At 39.3% G+C, this 21,406-nt stretch overlaps 1 protein-coding gene across 2 annotated transcripts in view; it reads left to right on the forward strand.

Moving 5' to 3' along the window:
- The window catches only part of LOC134665830 (protein nubbin-like), a 71,504-nt gene that overhangs the window by 13,394 nt on the left and 36,704 nt on the right, over positions 1-21,406 (forward strand). The gene's annotated exons all lie outside the window — the stretch shown is intronic.

Below are 21,406 nucleotides of genomic sequence, written 5' to 3' on the forward strand. Positions count from 1 at the left end.
CGCTAGTTCGATGCTTTTCTATCTGACCTACCAAGACCTCACCCAAAACAGCGAATATTTCCACCATAAATTCCACCACTTCTACTTTTAACTTGTTCCTAAGTTTGCATCGTTCGCAGACGTTTCTGCAGCTTGATACAAAATTTATTTAATAATTACCATTTCCTAATTGTAAATTACTTCTATGTGTTTTTTACAATAGGTAAAGAGATTTTTGCTGCTAATCTATAATAAACTAGAGATAAAATATTCATGAATCAAGTTAAAAGCACCTATGTAACTAAATCAAGCGGTATCGAACCAGGATAGTTTATTTAATTAACCCAGACGTCGAGTAAATTGTGCTCATCGTCATTGAAGTCAAGGTCTGACGTACCAAGAAACATACAAAAAATTATGACTACGATATGTTCAAGACGCGATGAATCATATAGATTACCGCGAGTACTAAATAGACATAATCAACTTGCTTAGACATTAAGTTAACAAAATAATATTAAGAAACACTTAGACTTCGCAAATATGTAAAAAATAACAAATCCTGTTAATGGAACTCCTGTCTTTCTACATAGCAACCCTTAAATAAACTGTACTTATAGATAAGTATCTATTAACTGTTTTGGAATGTACATATATTTTTATTGACAATAGTAGGTACATAGGTATAGCAGCAATCGAAGGAAGCAATAACTTTCACGGTACTGTTCTGAACGCTAATCAGCCTTCACGGAGACAACACGGCACAGTTAAATTAATACCATTTCACAGCCGAAGCTTTTTGGACCGGCACATTTCTAATTTTCGTCAGGCGCGTTTTTATGCGCGTTAATTACGCGTTGAATGGGCGGTGCGGCGCGGCGCAGTGCGACGCGGCTGCGCGTGCGTCACGCCGCGCTTTGTACGCGACTCTTATTCAAATGCTGCGACAAAAAACGAGGCGCGATCGGTCACATCGCTGTAATGCCCTAATAACCATGTAACTCGACTTTTACTCTATTTTGACGACATCAAATCAACACTTGCAATGCCAATGAGATGAGATTCCACGAGTAAAGAAGAGAGTAAAGGTTGAATCGCCGATTTACACCACTAAAAACATATAAGTTAACTACACTTGCTAAAAAGGTTGACATTGTAATGAATCTGCCGATAACTAGCACGTGCACACGTGTTGCCATTCAAGACAATATATCACGGACAGTCCCTACACTACACCCTCACACTCAACCACTCTAGTTACCTTATGTTTTAATTTGTACAGTACCCCTTTCACACATGACACACATACAATGCCCGTCGACATCTCATTCAACAGCACACATCTGTCGATAAACTCAAAACATCCGGCCAGTCTGCAGTACCAAATGGATCGTAGCGGAAATATAATAGGTACATGTAAATAATGTAATACATCATGTTATGGTGACATGTCTTCCGCACGGGCGCGTCGCGATGGGTCCCTACATTGCATCGCGTCTCGGGTGACAACAGCAATAAAAGGTTTAAATTTTACGCGACGAACCCTAAACGAAACTGTACAATTTGGCAAACAATGAAAGATAGACGAAGCGCAGTCAAGAGGCGATCGGACGCGCACGGAGCTGCGGTCAACAAATTGCGTAAAAGAGATTGTTCACAATAAAATCAGTAATTTAATAAGAAAATTACGTTTAGATATTCGGTTGATTGGTCGAAATTAGTGACGGGTTGATAATTTAGCTTTCTACGGCACAAAGAGATCCATCTAGCGATACCGTTTCAGTCAAATAGAACTGTTTCCAATTTCAGATAGGTATCTCGTTAATCGCGGCGAGTCGTCGCGTCGCCTAATATCTGATCATTTAACATTCTGACGCTCGTGCGCCGCAAGATCCGACCCGGTCCCGTCCGCGGGTCGTTATCTTCGCATCGACGTCTAATTCTATAGTAGAGCGTAAACAAGCGGATCCTTTTCTATTATGTATTTATAAAGCTCTGAAGTATAATTTGATAACTGCTTTAAAGCTCTCGACAAAAAGTTATTCAAAGACAAAACGAAGCGAAATTTGAAATAAGATAAACAACGGTCAAGCTTAGAACCTTTTTTTTTTTATAAAACAGCTCTTATGAATATTAATAGAGATAAGTTTTAAAGCCAGAAGAAAGAAACTTGTAAGTCATCGGGCGATTAGATCTCCACTATGAGCGATGTCCACCGGTGCACGCGCTGTGGTCTGTAACGAATGGTCTCGAGAGTCTCTTTGTCCCATACTGTGTGTTAGTCCAAAATTTTGTGTAACTTATTTCCGCGTGTTATCTTAATTAATAACTTAAAAGCAAGAGTAAAACATTCCCTGAACGCGATGCTTCTAATTTTAACTTGACTTAATTGTCCATTTACTTACGCAAAGGAGGTAGTGCATGCACGCAGGAAAGTATTAGCGCGGATCTCGGAGTTCGAGTGTCAACAAGCGCACGCGCACATTCGCACTCCTCGTGTGTGGCTTTATCGTTCAAGTTTTGGCACTGACCGTTAGGAACAACTGCTCACTCTGCAGGTAAAATATGAATTTGATAGTGATGTGAATATCTAAAAAATAAATGTTAAATTAGAATCAGGTTCCTTATTCTTATTTTCACCTCTAATTAATATTTACACCTTAAATGTTAAATTGATTACTTACTCATATATAAGTTATATATGTATATGATTTTATGAGGAAAATAAATGTAAATACTCATGCATACTTAATTATATTACAATCGAGATTATACACACAAACAAGTCCCTCGAATTGTCGATTGAGTTTCTCAACTTTATATACTTCTCTAGAACACAGCCTAGTACACCTTGTAATCTAGTGGTATGCGCTAATTCCTAGACACTCATCTCAGCGCATTTGCATGCGGCCTCCCCCGCGCCCGCCGCCCCCCGCCGCTACCTGCTCACGCGCATCTGCCATTTTTTTGCCTCACCTCGATCTCTCGATCGCCGAACAATCACTCGCTTGCATATTTCTTTCTATTTCCATTAGTTTTTGTCGCCGACTGCGTCTGCGTCCGACGTGAATAAGATTTTTTTACTTTTTTCCAAATTTATTACTAAACGTGCGACGGATCACAATGACGCCATGCTAATGATAATGTTGATGTGCGCATTGTGAGGCCAGCGGACGCGCCGAGCGAAGGGCCTTGTTGGACATAATCGCTGGAGACAGGAGCTCCGCCCGCAGATTACAGTACCTACTGCTCTCGCCCTATATTTCCAATGGCTATAGCTTTCCTATAATTGCAATGAAAGCTGCACTTTCGAGCAATCAATAAATTTAGTTTTAACAACACATTATTAATGCTTTCTAAATTTACCCTATTTGGTGCACCGTCGTGACGCGTCGTACGACAAAAACGCGTTGCATCATAATGCGCGCTTTATACTAAATAGCATCGCGACGTGACCCATTGATCCACCTTAACGGACAACAATAACCAAATTCAAATTCGTTTTTTACCTTGGCTATTGATCTTATTTCAATTTCCACCGAGATGAGTGAGTTCCAGGGCTCACGAACAAACGTTAACGGTACGAGTATGCACGCTCCACGCATCTACGGCGCACGCGCACGTGTAATCCCTCTAGTATTGATGCTCAACATAACTGAATTCATAATTTTGAATTTAGATCGTTCCGATGGAATAAATAGGTTGTAATTAGGATAATTGTTATACTCTTTATAGACTACATTAATATCCATAATATTTTCATAATGAAAGAGGTATCCACGCGGCTTTTTGCGGTCGATTAAGATCTTGAGTTAATTAGTAATTACATATGCGTGGAGTGCGTGTTTTATCTCCTGAACGATAGCTGACATTTTTACTAATTGTGGACGGTTGGGGCATCTGCATCTGCTCCAAGATCGGGACGAGGAAGCAACATGGTGTCTGTATGGTTGAATACATTCATAGGATATAAAGAAATCACATAAGAAGCCTTAATTGAAGTCTACTTAAGAGAGATGAAAATCACTTATATTTTCCTGACACTACACACTAGCTCTCACAACAATTCTGACCTTACATAATGGAGGCAATATGCGTATCTCGCTATGCGTGTTGCAGTATGCGAGCGGCGCGTCATGCGACTCATGCGTGATTATGATCACTGCATGCTACCGCCGCCGGTGAGGGCGCGGGCGCAGGTAGCTCTACCTGACCGAAAAAAATCGCACTGACCCCCATCGACCACACATTGGCCAAATTTTTATTCAAAGCTGTAATAGTAACGTCCTGTTTTACTGGAACATTCCTGATACAAATACTTCTATGTATAAACATACATGGCTATTCTGTTTAGGTACTACTATATATTTACCTTTATTTCTGTAAATATTATGTAAACCTGTGTTGTGTACAATAAAGTGATTACTACTACTACTACTACTATTTATATTCTTGTCTATACGACTACTATAGCCTTTTTTCAAACTCGATGGGCATGGGGTGATATGTGTGATCTCATCTCCATATAATTTTTAACCTAAAAACGTTTAATCTCGCAAAATTGTGTTGAAATGATACCTGTCAGCAGCGTATCCATCGAGTTTGAAAAATACAATAAGACGTCAAAAATCTGTTAGTTAGTACCTAAATTATATTATTATATAAGTAAGTAACATTTGCCTAATGGATGATAACTCAGCTTTCTGACAAAAAGTAAATCTAGAAAATGTTCGCACAAATCAACAAGTATATCTACCTACTTACCTAGAAAATTTATGTAGGTAGGTAAGTGTTGTTCACATCGCTCTGTGTGGGGCCTGTTGAAGAGAACCATTTCCATAAAAATGCGTTTAGCGCATGCAAAGTAAGTACGTCGCAGGGAAATGCAGACTCACTAGCTTGCCGCCTGGCGTTACTCATTGCATTTAAGTAGTCGCCTTGCCCTGTTAGTACCTACGAGTATGTAAGTTTGTTGGTTTGTTAGTTAGTGAGGGTCAAATCTTGGAAGCTAAATTTGACCCACTTCCTGACTTCTGATTGAGCTAAAATTTTGCATACGTATGTAAATCGGATGACAATGCAATATTATGTTGACAAGGAGCTGATCTGATGATGGAGACAGGTGGCCATGGGAACTCTGTGATAAACCAACGCAAACTGATAGTGTTTGGGGTGTTGTTAGATTTTTTTCGATGTTACCCTGTTGTTTTATTTATTAATTTTTTGTCACGAATAAACGCTTTTTATTCTATTCTATTCTAAATAAAATTTATTAATAGCCTAAGTAACTATAGGTATGTAGGTACTTTTCTTATTTCAAATAAACAGCACACAGACATACGTAACAACATCGTCTATTCTAATATGTATCTGACAAAAACCTAACGATTTGTGAACTATTCTCATTTCTGCGACACGCAGCTATTGTGCTTTATTTAGCGGCATTCATTTCCATAATGTGCGTTTTATTCAAAACCACGTAATTTACGGTCTTTCGTGGCATTCTGCGATTGATACAGCTCTGTGCAGTCTTTATCCTGCGCGTACGCAAAAAATATCTGGCGAAAATACTCGTAGTGCCGAATTGTGCGTATGCAAATCCTTTGTTAGATATGTTGAAGCTAATTCCATCTCTTTGCACTGTGGTTAAGAAATATAATTGTTTGATCAGGTTCGTACAACGGTGCACAAAATATTCCTTCTCGATAGATTACCGCATGCATTTATATCATTTCTTATGGTTCTAAGAAAGGTACGATGAACGAGCAGAGAACGATTTATTGCATACTATCTGGAAGGTATTCCTTAAAATGTTGAAGTCCGTTTATTGGAAACAAATATGGAACCTACTTTTAGCTGATAGCATTTTGTTTAGCAGCTGCATGTTAAACATGGTAAATGGCATTAAAATATAAACAATGTAACTGATTGACGAATGCCACGCATGGTGTCCCGCGCAGTATCAATTGCAATTAACAGCGATAACATCGACTTGCTATGGGCTTTGACTCGACAGCTGGATGTTTCCGTCGTCATCGCAATGTGAGGAATGGCTCCCATAGAATAATACACCATGAACCTGTTTTGACATATTACAATTTTTATTTACATATCAAGTAGGTAATACATAGTCTAATAGCCATAACGCTAATAAAGTAATTACGGTTGCCTTGCGTTGTAATATTTTTTATACGTGTGTATACTTAAAAGTATACATTTTTATATTCGAAACAACCTTTTTAATAATTAAGTAGTGTACTTTTTTTCTAGGCGGTATTCCTGCGACAATCCCTTTTACTCTCTAATCAGACCTGCGACCAATAAGAATCACCATTAGCCAATCGTTTCTTCAAAGTTTCTAAGTACCTAATACTTAATATTTGCAAGCGGAAGTCTTTTTCTAACAACAGGAATGCATATAAGGTTTTTACTTGTATCAGGTATGCCTTATACAAATAATACAAGTAACAATTAGGTAGCTTTCATAAAGCTGGCAGTATAATGTGTGTTGAATTTAACTGTTTATATTACCTGACGGCTAAATATACTTAAATGTTTTATAAGAAGAGTATAATTACAATCAGAAAACTTAAACAAAAATTAAATAATTACTGCGTTTGTACCAGATTTATTTTATATTGTCGCAACCGTAAATGATATTACAAATTATATAGGTATATGTATGTATATTAACCATTAAACGAAAATTGTTGATTTCGTTTTTAAAAACAACGGATTTAAAAAACACCTAAACTCTTTAAGTTTAAGACTTATTACGGCCGATACATTGAATAGTGTTAAGGACGAGTTAATACATTTGCTACATGCAATTACAGCAAAAGTATAAATTCTTACTTAAGATGAAAGTGGACGACAGCGCTAAATTCATCTATTTTCTTTGGATATGATATGAATATTATTAGAAAATATGGTAATATACATCAAATTTTGTAAAAATATTTTATATACATATTTACATAATCACAATATCCAGAGAGAAAAATGAGGATTACGTTTGTACCTATGGAGAAGAGGTGGTCCGATTTCCTCTTAACACTAATCAAAATAATATCATAAGCTAGTGATATCCACTCAATGTTATATATTATATGTATACTTAATAATCAATAGTAAATAGTTAATGCCTGCATTATTATTGTAAACGGTATATTAGGTATGTAACGTAAATGCAATTATCTTACTTTATTCAATGCATGTGGTGTTTACCTTTAAGTAATTGTTACGCTAAGCAATAATAGTTAAAACGTTTGTAGTTATAGTTTACAAAGTGTAAACAATTGTTGGTGAACCAATAAATATAAATAAATAAAAAATAAAAAAATGTGTAAATCTGGCCCTAAAAGCAAGTGCTGTAAACAATAAGTAGTATATACTCGTATTGGTAGTATAATTATTCAATAATTGATGATCAGTTAGTAGAATACAACTTTGTAGTGCTGGCTTACAAGCAAACTAGGTATAAAACCACTAGACCAACCCACTGTTTTGCTATGAACAAAAAATAATGAAAGTGAAGAATATGAATATACATCGAAGAAAGTCAAGGAAAAAAACTTCTGCGAACGAACCCAATCAACAACTTGACGTGCCTATTGAAAAAACCCTTCCCCTTCTGACCTTAGACTGGATACTAAAAATAGCCCTCAATATAGAAGCTCTAACCCGTTAGTCAGCGTCGGGGTGCCAGTCGCTAATTACCGCAGTTAGCGGCCGAGGGGCGGGGGCTGCGCGGGCGCGGGGCTAAAGGTCCCGCGACCCTACACTCCAGTTACCGTGGTCCCGTTACTCGCCATTCACTGACATTTCGTTTTTGCGTTAATCGGGGGTGAATAATGCAGGCTAGACCTAGGGCATGGGGTCGAGTGGGGGTAGCGGCGCGCGCGCAGTGTGCCCGCGACCCTTGATGACGACTGATGGCCTCAGGTGAGATCTATCTTATTTATTGTTATTGCTTAAGATTTTCTTGATACGGAGCGGTGCGGATGTTGGATCTTGGGTTGGACAAGTCCTGCCTGTCCGCAGCTCGCTGGGGCCTCCAGGTCTCTAACCAAATGTCATACCTAATACCTAATAATAAGTAGGTACAGCCGATATGGTATTTAAGTTTTCTGCACTAACTGTATGAGTGCAGTTCACCACGATTATTAAATTCACGCTCTGCGCTTGTGCGCTCCTGGTGTGGATTCTGATGCCAGTTTCGGTTTCAGAACTCGTAAGGCACCGAAGGTTCGCGTGAAGTAGCCCTGTAGAACTTACCGACGCCATTCCCCGCCCCACCCTTCGCTGAATTTTTACGAGCGTATTCACGGTAACTCAGTAATTAAGTTTTAATTTTTTATCGCTTTCACCGAACACTATAATACCGAGGTCCTCCACGGTTCAGGGTACGTTTTACGGTTATTAATTGATACGGCACTGCGGCGGGACGGGCGCGCATTTACGAGAATGCTTATTGTTTTTAACTTTTTAACGAATTAGGGATGCCCGCTAGAGGCAATTCGAGTCGGAGAAAGCGCGCCGCAAAAAACACGCGACAAAAGAAGAAACGGCTTTCTAATTTATTGACGGAGATTAACAAAACAAGGAAACAATTGGAATGCGAAAATTGCACAACCCCAGTTTTACGACGGACAATGCGTATCGTAAAAGACAGTCGGATGCGCGAGGGTTTTCCGTCGAGCCCGGGTTTTACAACGGACGTAACGAGCGGACCGACCGCTAGCGGGCCGGGCATCGTCGTCTACAGTCCCGACCTAACGGGACTAAGATGCAAGTTTATTATCACCACATAAATGATTTTTAATGTCAATATGATTGTAAGAATCATTAAGAACCTTTAATTATGACAAGTTTGGTATTGTTTTGTTTTTTTGCATCAGAATAAAATTACTTATGAATAAAATTATGCCTCGGGCTTAGCGAGATAGCATGTACGGTGGATGTGATAGCATATACGATGTGTTGGATGCAGCGGAGGCCGTGATTGGTTGGAGTCGTCTAGACACCGGACCCTCCCCGCTCCTCCCCAGTCGGGTCAAAGTTCTTACTTACTTAAAAGTATCAGCAATTTAAATAGCTGACGGTCACTCTCTGAACTATGATCATACATAGTAGGTACATATTACTTTATCGCAACAAGGCGAAAATATTGCAGAAAATGGTACACAGATACCTACATGTCGCTTAGCTGTCGCTTTTATTTTAGCTATCCTCCTCCTCCTCATGACTTTATTATCATTAATTGCAACTATAATCCATCTATCTACACAGTAATTAAAAACCAGTAAATTATGAAATTTTATTATTCAATACTGATCGCAGTCGCCATGCCTGCAAAGCCCATGACTGAGTTGCCCAAAGTTGTACTAAATTTATCGAACGTATTTTCTTTTCTCGTAATGCTAACCTCAATTGTTCTTACACCATATGTGACATTATCTATGAAAAGGGACCTTATTGTCGATGGCGCTTACGCCATTATTAACGGTGCTCCGATATAAATACAATGCCGCGCGACGCTGTGCGGCGTAAGCGCCATCGACAATAAGGTCCCTTTTCATAGATAATGCCCCATATATAACAAATCGCTTTTTAATACCAAAATATGGATTTCCGCAAAGTAACGCCTGATTCTATTAATGAAATCGCTTTTTAATTACCCTCCTTAAATCAGCGTGCTGGATTATCACAACATCTGAACGGTGAAATGGTTTGATTTGTGAAAATAATAAGTATCGTTATAGATGTTTTTTTTTTTTTTCCTTTATAAAAGAATTGTCGTCTTCGCGCCACTTGCCAAGATGTTTAGTGTTGCTTAATCTCCGTAGATGCTCCTACGTCGGAACACATTTGTCGCGGCGAGCTCGCGTGTTGTGCCGCAACATGTGCGAGACCTTTCACTTCACTTGGGGAGAGTTTAGGGTTGCTAATATTCCGACATTCCTGGTTTCGTATGACCTTATAAAATATTAATTGACCAGTTCCGCTTTGAGGGTCTGTTATCATTGAACGGAATTATTTGAGTCGCATGAGATCCGTGTGATTAATGCATCAACGTTATTGGATATTGGATTATCAGTTATTGGATTTTTTTCCCACTTAGATATGCAAATAACGATAATTAATGAACGACAGCAATTTAGATTTTGCAGATTATTATAATCGTAATTATAAATCCACTTACAAGTAATAGCTGTCACTGAAACAAGATGTGGCAACCCTGAAGGGCGAGCTGACCTTTCCCGGTCCCGTTAGAGGCACCTGCAGCACGTTACGGTCCCGCTATCGCCCTCTCCCTGCGCCCCCGCCCTAACTGTCGCCGTCGATACATATACATTATCACCTTTAACACTTTCGTTATCCGAAACTCCAGAACCCCGGTCTGGCCGGGTTACGTATAATGTGCGATGTATGTTCTATAGATGGTAACCTCGCTCTGAATGCTAGATATTCCATGCGCGTACCTACAGTTTGCCTGCTCAATACTTAATACACATATGTTGAAACATGTGCGTCTTTTAATTAATTGTCTCTGAATTTTTCAGGGGCGTTAGTTAGTATAGTGCACATACTTAATAGCCTGTATGGTTCTTTACTATTATTTTATCGGCCCGGCTTCTTAGCGCATCTTGTTTGAATTATTATGACTTATTTATTACGTCTTCCGAAGAAAACAATTCAATCGACTAACAGTGAGTCATACTTATTATACATAATTTGAATCGAACGAGTAACGGGTGCAGTAACGAGCTGATGCGCTGCGGTGCGCTGATTGCTCTCGTTCTGTTTTGGTGTTCATCACTGAGGCCTGTAGTTTGGGCGCCGCAGCCGCTGAGGTGTTGTGCCGCAATCTAATGATATCACGTGCATGGTAATGCGTTGCTTATGGTACAGCCGCTACCTAAACTGATTGTTGGCTAGTTATTAAACAAAATGGCCGGCCTGATTTATAACATTTCTTTGGCGGATAAGTCTCTCTTTAACATAACTATGAACTCATAAAATATCGTGCGTGTCCCGGCATATGTCTAAATAGAATGCCATTCAAACTACCATCAACATAATCTGGGTATGGTTAAATTACACCTATCAGTTTTATGATTCACATATTGGAATGATGACATTCGAACACGTACGCATCGTATGACTTCTGACGGCGAGCGTCCGCGCCATTACGCGGGGCGGCACGGGAACCACTGCTGCCTCCTACATACTCCCGCGCAGAGTAGCAAAACTCAAACCAATGGCTAGTGCATAAGGTCCAAATTACTCTGCATGTAAATGTAATCTCCGCGAAGGTGTTACCGCATACGATAGAAATCAATCGGCGGCATATTGCTCGGCTCGGATATTAGAATACATTCAAATGCAGCGCGCACGCGCACACCCGCTCGCGCAGTCGCTGACGGCTCCCACGCGCCGTGCGAACCGCGCATCGGCAGGCATGCGCGATCGCGCCTTGTCAATTTAAATTCATATTCCATCACGATGATCTGATTGGCGTGCGACCGCCCCAACCGCTACGAATTTCAATCGATTTTTGCGTTTCAGCCGGCAAGCCTTTAAAGGTTTTTGAAGCCTAATCCTTTAAGCAGCTTTCCGGACTTTGCATATTTTGCGCGTCGACGAACTAACGCACAGACGTAGATATGACCGATTTAGGCGGCCAAAAGTCGATTTTGCAAAAATCAACATATAGATAAAAAAATACCACGTGGAGGTAGTCTATAGACCCAGGCATATTATATGACCCTCCCCACTCCTTATCATCAAACGTGAACCGCATAACAGGCAGTCGAACTCTGACTATCGCTCAGCGCGCAAGTTTCTGTTCTCGACGCTCCAAAATATTGCAAGTTTTCCCAAGTGTTTAATTGGTTTTTCTGACGTTTTCATAAAGTTTTTTTGATGGATTCCAGTTATTTAGGTAAGAATTTACATATCTCAATAATTTTATATTACATTTTTGACATTTATCATATATTTTGAGCTCGTTAAATATGACCCTTCACAAAATGTTGTTTTTTCATAGATTTTGATTTTCAATGGTATTTTTGTTATACTTCAGGGTGCGTCCCTGTCTTGTATTGTATATGCCTGAATAGATTACTTAGTCGTCTTTATGGTGTCTCAGAAATTAGCCGCCACTAGCCGCCCCTATGTGGTCTTAGAGGCTTTCAAAGATAACCTATGAAAAAAAAATATTTACGCACATTAAAAAAAAAATTGTTAATTTAGTTTTATCTTTTTACAGGTGAACCCAGTGCTTCGGGGAGAAAAGTATTTGCTCGAAAATATATTTTTGAGCAAATACAAGAGCAAAATTTTCCAACTTTAAGTGAAAAGTGTGATTATTATGAAAATTATCTTGTGCTTACCTACGGAACATCGGAAGAGCTCAAAAAATATATAAAACATGAATTTTCTTATGTGAAATCACAAATAAAACAAAGGTGGTTGAAAGCAAGCAAAACAATAGATAAGTTTTTAAAATTGAATGAGTCTTGGTTGGAAGGAACTTTTGAGATTCCAGTGGAATCCTCTAACACGTCAGGACGACCGTGTAAATCCTTTGGGGAATTAAGTGAGCGAAGCAAGAGAAGGAAAACCGAAAAAATTCGAGCTGCCCTACCTGATGAAATTATTGTTCATGCAGCACAATCGGTTCTTCAAACTAGTGGCAAAAGAGATGCCTCAAAAGTGCTTAAGGATATTACTAATACTCCAGAATGTGCTAGTAAATACAAAAGATCATCCAGCGTTAATGAAATAATCGCTCCACTGACACCACAAGAAGCTCTACAAATGTATGTAGATGCTGACCTCAGCAGGCATCAATACGAAATAATAAGGTCAACAAACAAAAAACACTTCCCCTGTTATGATCTTTTGCTGAAAGCAAAACAAGAGTGCTACACGCCAAAAGAATCCCTACGGGTAACAGCTACCTGCGCAGAAACTAATCTACAATCCCTGATGGATTTGACCGCCACTCGCTTATCAATGTTTTTGGAAGAAGTGCTGATAACGCTTAATGACCACGAGAGAAAGTCATTAAAGTTAATTTGTAAATGGGGTTGTGATGGGTCTCAACAATCGAAATTCAAGCAACAATTTGATAATGAGAGTGATTCTGATGGAAATATATTTATGAGTTCTTTTGTGCCTTTACAGATCGTTTGCGGAGAAGAAGGCAAAAAAGTGGTTTGGAATAATCCGACACCGTCTTCGACACGATTTTGTCGTCCAATCAGATTTCGTTACGTAAAAGAATCAACAGATGTTACAAAAGAAGAAATTAATTATGTGCAGAATTCTGCTGCGCACCTAAATGATTCTAAAGTGACCTTGCATGAAAATGAATTTTTGTTTGGGTATATTTTTAAAATGACCATGGTTGACGGAAAGGTCTGTAACGCTGCAACAGATACAAAATCCACGAGCAAGTGTTATATATGTGGTGCTAATCAAACGAAGGATTTTAATGATCTCAACAAGAAAAATGAGGAGAGTCCGGAAGCTTTGGATTTTGGATTATCAGTCTTACATGCTAGAATCCGTTTTATGGAAAGCATCCTGCATTTAGCGTACAGATTACCTACAAAGAAATACAGACAGAGAAAAACACAAGAAGAAAAACTTATGGAAGAAGAGAGAAAAAAGGATATCCAAGAGAGATTCAAAACTGAGACAGGATTGCTGATTGATATGCCGAAGGCTAACTTTGGCAACACCAATGACGGCAACACCAGTAGGAGATTTTTTGATAATCCGGAATTGGCGGCTGATATCACAAAAGTCAGCTACGACTTGATTTTTAGGCTGAAAGTTATTTTAGAGGTAATATCTAGTGGTCGTAGAATAAATATTGCTAAATTCGACGAATACGCTTATGATACAGCAACATTATATAAGAATTTGTATGGGGAATGGCATCCTATGACTCCAACCATGCATAAAATTTTGATCCATGGGGGACGCGTAATAGAAAACGCTCTATTACCCATTGGCCAGTTGTCGGAAGAAGCAGCAGAAGCCCGAAATAAACATTTTAGGGCATACCGACAAAATTTTGCAAGGAAATTTTCAAGAGAACAATGTAATTTTGACGTTTTTACTAGACTTTTACTAACATCCGATCCACTCATCAGCAGTATGAGACCAAAAAAGCAATCGCCTTGCAACAAAGCCTTTCTTCCTGAGACAATCGAGCTTTTGTTGCCTGCCGAACCATATATACCAGTGTAGATTTGTGTGTATTTAAATTTAAATTTAAATTGTATTTAAATTTATAATATTTTTTTCATAATTTTTTTTTTATATTTTTTTTTATATATTTTTTTTTGTTTTTAATTGACAGAATACAATTGATTTTAGTATAAAACAACGTTTTTACATTTTTTATCCCATTTTGTACCGAATTATACCTTAAAATAATTTTGGCCGCCTAAATCGGTCATATCTACGTCTGTGAACGGTTCCGTTGTCGCGGATTAGCGCGCGGGCGACTGACATGGGGAGATGTATGCGCGACGCGCGCGCACCTGCCGAGGGTCAAGGCCGCAGCACAAGTGGGGCGTGATGCCATTAACTTTATCTGACATGTTACGAGTATACATAGTCGTATTATGCCCTGGTAATCATATCAAAATACATACAAAGAACAAATGAAATATGTGATATCGGCGAGGCAGAAGAGCATCTCCGGTCATTATTTTCCAGGCCATGCCAGGCTGCGATCGAAAGTAATATGGATTCTTTGTAAGGGTGCCAGTGAACTGTGAAACAATAAGATGCCAATGGACGAGTGCATTATTCCATTTGCTATTCGCGAGGGGCGCTGAGTGTGGGTCAGCGTCGCGCCGGGGGCGCTGTTGACACTGCAAACATCTTCTTCACATGTATCTAAATTTGATACTGCTATTTGCCTGACAAACCTTTTAAGTTTCTCTTTTATGATCTGTATTATGAAATCGATGAAGATGAAGATGCAGAAAATTTAAATGTCAATAAAAAAAAAAATACGTTTTGCTTGTTTTTAATACATAAAATAGAGGTGAACCTTTTTTTGCAAATTCGTTTTTTAACTAGAATTAAGTATGCAGCTGCAGTAGTGCACAGCCGCTTTATTGATAAATTCCATTCAAAAAGTATCTATGTATTGTAGTAGCTTGCTGAACCTATTTGCTTAAAATCGGTAAGTAGTAAACAAATGTTCGATATACATGCAATGTAGTACATTGTTATGCAGTCTAACCTACATAGGTTTTGGATTTGACAGACTACAGAGTCCTCTTTAATGAATTGTTACTGACTACATATGCCAAAAAATTACGACAGTAACAAAAAGTTCTTTTTTTATTTAAGCTTGTTATCCCATGGGACGGTCAACATTCAGGCGGAACTTATGTATGTAATGCAAAGCGATATTAGGCCCGCGAGGACTTCCGGTGTCGCCGGACATTCGTCATCCCTCCCCGCCTTCGTTTCCTCACCCCCGCGCGAACCCCCCAGCGTCTCCCGCGTCATGTTGTTTTAAATCCATCCGTCTTGTCTCGAGAGCCCCTCTGCCCTAAACGTTGCTAGCAAACTTAACTATACCGTTCCAGTAAAACTGGAACATGGACAGCTTTTACCTTCTGTATTATCAGCGTTTTTCCAACAGCAACGATTCCATCGGTAAATAAAAGTTTGCACAAATGGACACCGGCCGTTTTCTCTCCAAAAGAGATTTATGGAAACACGTGAATATAAGATGTTATAGCTATTTGAAAATGCTTAAGCAATAGACAATTGAATAATGGTGTGTCGCTGGGTAAACAATAAATCACCTGGTCTTATACAGTTTACATAATTGAGTGTTTCCTCTGATGACTACTACTGATTTCATCTGCATGTGCGGTGACTGGGTAATTGTTGCAATCGCCTCTAATTGCGACCTTCCCGCCACCCCGCCCCCCCGGGTCTCTGTATGCTAATCTGCTAATGGGGCGCGCGTGCCTTGTGCCTCATGCCACCTGTGATCAGTCGACACACTCGACACCACTCATTCCGAACCGCTAGCGATAAACTATATGCACGCATTTAAAAATACAAACAAATGTCGACCATTCTGACGCCGCTGACAATATAAAATATTCCCGAGCATGTATAACGTGAATATAATATTAAAGGTGGCACACGCATAGATCGCATTGCATTTGTAACTGCCTGCGCAATATCGATTATCTAAATGCCAGTCGGGATGCGTGCCGACCGCGAGCCACCGGGCTTGTAACACTATGTCCGTTCCGCTACTACGAGATAAATACAAATTACTTTTATTCCCTTATGTCGAGCGTGCATAAATTATAAATACGAACTAGTGCTTAGTATCTAGGTATTATAATAAATACACACTGCAGTATCGCATGGCTTTTCTTTTGATAAAATCTAAAGAAAAGTGGATACACTGTTCTGTCTCTATTTATATTTACAATAACATGCATATTTACAATGTGGGCGCTCATACAGATTCAGGAGCTGCTTGTACACGTGAGGTGTCACAATGCGTGAGGTGGTAAGAGCGCCGGCGCAGCCCCGCGGCCGCGGGTCGAACAGACAGACGGCTGACAGTTTTAGCACCGCATTAGCATAATCGCATGCACAATGAGCCCGCAGTTACACACCGCACGTTTTTATATCTTAACAAGCAAAAAATATGATTTAAGCAACAAACCAACTCATTTAAATAAGGTAAATGAGTCTAGACGCAAAACTTTTTTCTTTGAGAACTGTTGCAGGATCTATGGATCATTTAGTAGGAAGATTACACGATACAAAATTTTGTTTAAATCTTAGCAGTAAAGTTAATTGGATATTCGTAATAAAGCGGTTTTACATGCACGGTCACATACGCACATATACAAAGATATATGTTACCGTACGCGGTACAAACACTTCGTTTAATGACTATTATATAACCTGTGATAGTGCACAATGTTCATGTATAAAAAACCTACCATCTTTTTTGGTGTATTTGTATGAGCTTGATGCTATTAATTGTTTGTTTATCACCTAAATTTATTGGTTACCTGATAGTAACTGAAAGACGGGGCCGAGTATTGCACGATTTATTTTATATGTATGTATGTATTTAAGTACCTACCTAAGCAGTTTTTTTATTTAATTTGCACAATTTTTTGAAGTGAAATGATATGAAATCGCTAATAAAAGTGAACTCTAGTACTGGTGAATAAAACTCAAAATATCATGACCAAATATATATTATTTAGATGCGAGGTCTGCAAGGTAACTTTACAATTTCTATTCGAATTTTAAACAATTAACGCTACAAATTTAAGCTCACTGGCCAGCAATTTCGGAACTAAAGTTTTTCAATAGAAAGGAAGATGGGTCAATTATACATAGTGCTGCAGACATTTTGGACTAGTCATTGAGTTTTCACTTCTGTCGGCACTCCCGGAGTGCAACCCGTTGATTTTTTAGATGATTTAAGGTTAAAATTCGCACTTGTAAATATATTGTCAAGTATTTTGTATTTTAAAATGCTATTGACTTATATCTTTCATGGTACCAATTAATTACAGACAATAAGTACCAAGCTGATACAAAAGTATGCTCCTTATTAAAATGCGAAAAATCTGCTATTATAATTTAAATTCCACACCTGCTTCTGCAATGCTAAAAAATACTTATGTATATCAAAAACTTTAATTAATACGTGCACATAAGTCAACTTTGCTCGCTTTGGTGTATTACTTTAATTAATTTTATAAGACATAATGTATTATGTGTTTGTGTGTGTGTTCCGTTAATTATATGTAACAGTTTCAAAGATTGATTGAAAAACGTAGATATAATAGCTGGAATATAATTACATACAATGTGGGCGCCGTAAGTCTACGTTAAAGATATGTTTACATTTTTTGCCTTATTACAAAGGAGTAAGGTGCAATAGTGGAAACATATCTTTGACGTCGACTGTACCTATATCAAGTGTATGTGTGTGGTTGTAATAAGTTGGGATCCGCGCATGATAATGAGATTAATGAGTTATTATGACGCGCTTAAATCATAATAATTAGGAGTAGCGATCCGGCGGCGCGGTACGTAATCACAGCGGTTTGGGCTGAGAAAAACAAAAATAGGCCTCCTAAATATCTCATAGTCACAAAACCGCATCCAATTAGCAAATATATAGTATTATTTAGAGATTTCTTACAATGTTATTAACTAAATCAAGTTGGTGAGGTTTTATTAGTGTTTTAATTTTTACGTGAAATAATTTGTCAACCGCAACACTGCAGTCACAATATAATGAGATTAAATATTGTCAATAAATATGCTGTTTTGTCGTGAGAAGAATGGAATTGAATGGAATGAATGTAAACTTTTGTTCAAAATATTGCTGTTATAAACCAATTTTCTGCCAAGCTTCCTTCATAAATATTAGTTTTGCCTACTTAAAAAAATTCTACTTATTTTGCGCAATCCTCTTGAACCTACCCAATACGAATATTTATTGTCATTTACCGTTGATTTACCGTTATACCAAACTATAGGTATAGTCTCGCAGATCCAACCCCATAGAAAATGACTTCCTGACGTAGTTATCAGAAGTCATGCCTACCTATGCCTAAATTGACGTAGACATAACTAAGCCTAATCATCACTGGTGCAATCTATAACATAACAATATAATATGATACCTAATAGTACGCCAATAATTGCTTCCCACATTTTGATACCAAACAGCACTATTACAGGTGAAACAAAATAAAAGCTTGTAAAAAGTGAACTCACCCGAAGCAATAAAACGCGTTCCGCTCTACTCACATTAAACTTATTTTTAGAATATGCTAATGTTAATTAATAAGAAATAATACTACGAGTATTTAATTACACGGCCGAGTCGCCTTACCCGACACACTGAGATTTAACAGGTCTTCACGATGTACATACTTAATTGATAAAGTATGGAGTGTACTTGATATAGGTACTTGCTCTGTTGTAGGATTTGATTAAATTTCTGCAGCTATAACTTCTGTGCACTTCTGTGAACACTTCACTGATTGCTACTGCTAAAGACGCTTTTCACATATATTTTCGGACATTGACCTGCATGTTGACATATCTATTGCACTCGCATTATTTTTTGACAATATTCATAATAATTTTATTTCATAAATCGTGGTACAAGAAGCGTTCATTCAAACTCACCCTGAAATTAGATTAGTGTATTCCGTGGCGTAGTGTCACTCGGTGGCACGTCAGCGTCACGCACCAGTGCCGAACCGCGGCCACTTCATTTGTGGCTATCACTTACTAACCAATTGCCTGCACCTCTAATGCGCTTATAATGAGAAGCCGTGACAAAAACGACCTTATAGTGCAGCGTATAGGACTCGGCAGTTATTCGTACGGAGTAATGAGACGTGTTGCCGGTGACACGTTCCCAGATACCCTATAGTACAATAATATACTTAAAGCGAATACTTGCTTACAAAGTAAGTAATATAGGGAGGTCTCAGAAGCAATGCAAACGGTGAGAATATTAAAATGACCATTGGTGGACCTCTTTCTTTGCGATAAAATTTACAATTAACGGTTACGGTCCAGAAATGTCACTTTTTACAGCTCACAGATAATAGTTACAGAACAAGAAACTAAAATTTGAATCGTGCTGCGTTATCGGCTGGAATTCTTTATAATTGATATGTATAGAGAATTTAAGTTGTTAGTGCATCCGTTTAAAGTTGCAGTTGCAGTGGAACGGGTTATTGATTTAAGTGTTGGCTACTGCTCATAGTTAAGACGTTTAGTTTAGACAAATAGATATTTTATGACAAAATGGTAGTTTAATAATAAAAAAGGAACTTCCGTTTGATACGAAATTCCAGCAGTATTCGAATGGAGCTTGTGAATTTTGATCATATTGTTTCCATCTTCGCCGTTTTGTATCGTATAAAATGCACCCACTTAGATCGCCTTTGTTTTTAAAACATTTATTTCCAAGTCCATCGCAAGCAGCCCCCATTTGGCATTCATGAACGCATTTAGCATTTATATTGACCGAGCACTCGGCCGGCGAGTGTTGACTATCGAAATCAAACACCGGCATTATCGGTGCATTACGGCGGCAATATCCGTCCCTGGAGCCCCGTGGGGCCTGGCCCGGGGCGGGGGCCCGTTTGCGTTACATTTACATGTTTGTGAAGTCCGGCGCCCGTGGCCCGCGTGTTGGTTTATCTCCGCGCGCCAGCCGACCCTTGCCCATGCGGCCAGAAAAATCGCTATCGATATTCCGTTACCGACGACGTACGCTCCACCAGACATCGCGTAAACAGCCCTAACTGCCGTGCGCACGATGCCCGGCAGACAACTCGAACTCATTTCGGAGTTTATCTACGGATCTAGTTTAAAATTCAATTCGCGATGAAGCTTAAACTGCCGATACATGTCTGGAATTGGCTCTCGATCCCGCGCATTCCGGCGGCGAACGTTTATTCCGCTTATCTGAATTTTAAATTCGCTCCCTGTCTCCCCACCAGCCCACACCCCCGGCGTCCCAATCACCGCGACAGCAACGCACGGCTGCGGCGTTTTCCGAACGAGTGACCGGCGCCCTCACTGGTCGCTCATGCTAGGCCGCACTTTGTCTACTCCATGCTCTGTGCCAGTGCTCATGCTAGGATGCACTCGACTCGCTCGGCCAAGTTAAACTTGCTCGAGCTTCTGCATCACTAAAGTAGCGATCTCCCGGAGTTCTTATTTGCAGTTTGCAAATTTTGCTGTACGGTGTGATTTTTTTCCTAATGGATGCCACATCTACCTAAATCCAAGCAGTCGTCTGCTAGCAATCTCTTACTTGTAGCTAACGTTAATAGGTACATCTTTTATAAAGTATCTTCACACAATTTCGATAATGTCGATGACAACGTTGCCAAGAATTCGTGTGTACTTAGTGTAATAGAGTGTTTTAAAAGTCGACGTCGGTAGCGCTGGTCACGAGATTTAATACCAGCGTGGCGTGGGAACACCGGGAGCCGCCGGTAGCTTACAGCGCGCTTATTACGTTAACCCATATTTTCGATTCCGGGACAATTTGTAGCGATGGCCGCCGGCGCCGGGCGCCCTTTGATCCTGCCCGCGGCTCCTGTCGGAATATTAGCATAAGGTGACGCAGCACGCGCTTGACGGGCTTCTGAGATGACCAGCTATTACGGGTCTAAATAAATTAGTCGGTTGTACAAATTAACGATTTAAGCCAAAATTATAAATAAAATACAGTATGTGTCTGACCATGGGGCTTTTCGGGGTTGGATTTCGGATTTCGGGGTTGGTGCCATAATAAAAGTAGCTCAGTTTAGCGAGTAGAATCGAGCCCTGGATTTAAAGCCCCACG

The sequence above is a fragment of the Cydia fagiglandana genome, chromosome 1 (assembly GCF_963556715.1).
Source record: "Cydia fagiglandana chromosome 1, ilCydFagi1.1, whole genome shotgun sequence".
Classification (NCBI taxonomy): Eukaryota; Metazoa; Arthropoda; class Insecta; order Lepidoptera; family Tortricidae; genus Cydia; species Cydia fagiglandana.